This window comes from Babylonia areolata, chromosome 35, assembly GCF_041734735.1.
Source record: "Babylonia areolata isolate BAREFJ2019XMU chromosome 35, ASM4173473v1, whole genome shotgun sequence".
In the NCBI taxonomy this organism is placed as follows: domain Eukaryota; kingdom Metazoa; phylum Mollusca; class Gastropoda; order Neogastropoda; family Buccinidae; genus Babylonia; species Babylonia areolata.
This window is the reverse complement of record NC_134910.1, coordinates 21,037,530-21,041,871: the sequence shown is the minus strand read 5'-3', so window position 1 is coordinate 21,041,871 and position 4,342 is coordinate 21,037,530. Positions and strand designations below refer to the sequence as shown.

The 4,342-nt window shown below is 38.3% G+C and overlaps 1 long non-coding RNA gene across 1 annotated transcript; it reads left to right on the top strand.

Annotated features, from left to right (window-relative positions):
* The first annotated feature begins 2,292 nt into the window (after window positions 1-2,292).
* On the top strand, window positions 2,293-3,835 carry LOC143278140 (uncharacterized). Its single transcript, XR_013053844.1, has 3 exons — window positions 2,293-2,371; window positions 2,852-3,017; window positions 3,727-3,835. It is a non-coding gene; the product is annotated as an uncharacterized LOC143278140 (long non-coding RNA).
* Window positions 3,836-4,342: the final 507 nt, after the last annotated feature.

The window sequence follows — 4,342 nt, the reverse complement described above, 5'->3', positions numbered from 1 at the left end:
TTTCTTCATGGATTTCATTGACTAATTCATTATTTCCTCCTTTGAGGGTATCATAAAAACAGGGAATCATGTCCCTTTTCCTTTCCTTAAGAATTACTAGTGTATCTTAAATGTTACAAATGTTTCGCAGACATGGATAATAGTTTACACTTTATTTGTCCATCATCTTTATCATCTTTCATTCATCATTCATCTATCCTTTCTCATAATTATCCTCTGTGCGCGCGCGCGTGTGTGTGTGTGTGTGTGTGTGTGTGTTTCAGGATATATACATTTTCCACACAAATTTCCGTTCGATTTCACGGATTGCCTGATGATAACTCCGCCCAAGAGTCATGTGATCTTTTTGACAGACGCCGAGGAAATCGTGGAAGAAATAATATTACATCTCTTTACTGGTGAATGTGGGCAGAAACTGACCGAAGGCAAGAAAGTAGATGGTTTTCCTATTGTCTTTCCAGACTGGATGCTTTCTCATCAGAATAGCCACACTCTACAAGAAAACAATCAAGACCCAACACCGCCAATGTCCTTATTTTTCCAATTTTCGAAGATACAGACAAATACCATACATCAACCAACGTTTAAGTTAGTGTTTTCCTTTCATCGGAATACAGCCAAACCTCAGCTGGTTGGCAGGAAATGGAATTGCTCAGCATCTGTGTGGCCTGAGCTTCCCAAACACTTCTCCTGTGATTTCATTGCTCAGTGTGTAGATTCTGAGGATGAAGCGAACTGCTCCTACATGTCGAAAGAACATGGAAAGGGTTATGTAAGTGTTGTGCTTTGGGGAATTTACGTAGCTCAATTGAAAGTGTGGTGCTATCCGTAATTAGATTACTTATTTCAAATACAGTTGTTAAAATCACCCAGGTAGCTCACTTTAAGCAATGTTTTGGGTAATAATTACGAAGCTCAACTTAATATAGCGGTCGTAGTTAGTTCAGTTCAAATCAAACTGCTATGAATATTTACGCAGTCTGATTCAAATCAAGTAGCAGCCAATATTTCCATAGTTCAGTTCAAACCAGGTTATATGTAACATTCAGGTAGTTCAATCAAATCAAATTGCAGGTGATTCAAATCAAGTTGTGTGCCATAACCTAGACAGTTCAGGTCCAATAATAGTGTGTGGATAGTAAGTACTGCTTTCCATTATATCAAGGTATTGGCTGGGTTATGGATTACTTTATTTTGGGTTTCTTGTAACGGGAGGATTTGGTTATTGAATACCAAATCCTTCCAGTTCCACTGTCTTTCGGTTTCTTGCACTGTCTTTCAATTTATATTTCTATTTCTTCCACTGTCAATCAGTGTTCTTCCAGTGCCTTAGCTGGTCGTAAATGTGTGTTACATTGATCCATGCTTTTAACCAAATGCTTCATTTTACAGGTACGACCACAAAGTGGTTTTTTTTCTTTCAGGATTCGTTATAACTTACATTAAAATCACCAAAATTAACTTAATACGCCGACAGTTGATTTTCATTTCTTTTCTTCTTTTTTTTCTTTCTTTTTTTCTTTTTTTCTTTTTCTATAGATTATTTGTTCAAATGCCATAATGGAACGATGACCAGCTTTTGTTTACTGTTCTAATGGATTATCCAACCCTTGCAAATAGTATGCATTTATCACTACTTGCCTTGATATTTTCTTCCATGTCTTACGTTCAGTCTTTTCAATTTCATTTTTGTTTGAATACTTGCTTTGTCAGATATACTTATACATAGATTAGCTTATTTGTTTTAATCCAAAGGATGGAATAAAAGGGGTAAATTAACTGGTCAGAAATATATAATGACTATTTCCGCATGAACACCAAGTTCTCATTAGCACCAAGGCTTTGCTGTTTGTAAACTTACTTTCTTGTCCAGTTCTCTAAATATTCTGAACTGTTATACTAGTATCTTCGTGGATAAACCCTGAATCAGGTATTCATGACGAAGCATTATCGCCTTTGTGTTCTTCTTCTTTTGAAACTTATTGCTGGAAGAGACATGTACTCGTATTTGAATAAGAATACGACAATCTATTGCTTCTCTTCTATTGCAGAATTACGATGAAAAGCAGATATTTATGGAAGAATATTTTCAATAACGTGCTTGTGTCCTCTTGCAGCTGAACGCTGGAAAGAGCCAAATATTCATGGAGGAAGCTGAGTATTCTTCTTCAACCACAGTGTGTTATTCCTTCGACAAGTTGATGAAGGCATGTAGAAGTCATGGAGCCCTGCCTGTGTCCTTTGATTCGCCACAAGAATGGACTGACCTTGCAGAGGTGTTCAGCAGTACTGGAAAGAAACTACGGTTTTGGCTGGACCTCCATCAGAGCATGGAAAAAGAAAAATCTCAAGATCCATACATTAGAAACATGTATTTGTTATTTTTTTCTGTTCTTTTTTGTCTAAATTCACTAGCGTTTATTTTTACATGTTTGTGTTTTGGTACCTCATTTTCGATGTCATCCCAGGTGCATTAGACAGCAAGTTACAGAAACAGGCAGTAGAATACATCATATAATCTAAAGGCAGCAGAGTACCGAAATAAGAAGCAAAGTATTAACATTTGTTTTGACTTTATTCATATTTTTTTCCTAACATTAAAACCATACATGATTAAAGTAATAAATCAGTATCTGGTTTCAATCGGAGAATATAAGCAAAAATCAAAACAAAACAAAAATGGGAAGAAGGCACGTAGAAGGAAAATCAAACATACGAAACAACAGGACAATAATCATAAAATAGCAATCACAAAGGTATACTCTTCATAGAGTTATTCACATTATGTCATATTCGTGTATGTGTGTGGCAGCACGGACATAGTTCTGACATATTATTTTCCTGTGTACAGGTATATCAACACATGGCAATGGGGCAGTGGCTCAGTAGCGTACTATCTTCATGGCTCCATTCATCAAGACGCCTGTGACTGTGCCATTGCTCTTATCAGGAATTACCAAATCGTATCTGATCAAGTAACGACGAAAACACACGCCTGCTCACGTGTGAACGTATTTGTATGTATCCTTTATTCATCTATTTGCTTACCTGTTCATTCAATCATTTATGACAGCCAAGAAACGTGAAACTTTTTCATGTATAGAATGAATTTGAATGTTAGTGCGTGTGTGCATAATTGAGAATGAGCGAGCGAGCAACGGGCAAATGTGTGGGTGGGTGCGTCATATGTTTATGTGCTGTATACATATGTGTTTGTATGTTTAGCTAATTCATGGACCATTATATTTTGGGGGGTTTCTTAGATTTTGGGATAAACTGCTTTCTTTATTTTGATGATGATCATTAATGATGAGAGTAGTGAAAATACTGCCAATGGGGACAACTCGACAAACCTAATTTTTTCCGTCTTATCATAATTCATCCTGATGGCTACCAGGCCTGAATGATGCAGAGACCTACAGTGTCTGTAGAACAAAAACAAAAACAAAACAAAAAAAACAAACGTAAGTCTCGACTGCATGTTCTAAATCTTTCTGTTTGAGCCTGTAGTGCACTATGTTGTGGCAAGGAGCCAGCCACAGAACAAAAACCAAAACCAAAAACCCTGCCTATGATGGGGCTTGGACCAGTGTCATCCAAGTCAGTGATACAAACCACCTTACCATAATGGATAAATGTTTACATCAACATCATGACAGATATTTAATGAACACTTGCATCAAGTAAATGTTTTTGTTTTTGTTTTTTTTAATCCATTATGAACAGTACGAAACAGAGAAGCCATTCCCAATGCCATTGTGCAAAGTACCAACACCTACAGACGGAAGCCACAAGGAAGGCATTGTCGTGGACGGTACTAATCATAATGTCTCCGCTTCTCCTGTTCCTCTCGTGACCTGTCCTTTGCGGCACGTGACTCACGCAATGCTTGCCTGTGACCCTCTCAGTCTGTGCAAGGGGAAGCTGGAAAAGAGAGGCGTGTCTTACACTGCCATGTGCAGAGCATCTCTGACACAAAGCACCCCTTACTTCAAGTGTAAGACAGCTGGAGAACACGTGCCTTACAGTTTCGTTTGCGACTGGAATCGAGACTGCGGTGATAACAGTGACGAGTCGTTTTGTGAGTTCCCGCTTTGTGGAATGGGCACTGTTGACTGCGGTCAGCAACAGGTCAGTCATTTCATCCCTGTCTCAAAGTGTCTCTTTATATATATGTGTGGGTGTGTGTCTATCTGCCTTTCTGTCTGCCTCTCCCTGTCTTTCAGTCTCTGTCTGACTCTCAGTCTCTGTGGGGAACTCACATGGACTTGGAAGAGTAGGACGCCTTTCATAGCATCTCAGCTTAAGTGGATGTTAGATTTGTTGGTGACAAGTTCTGATA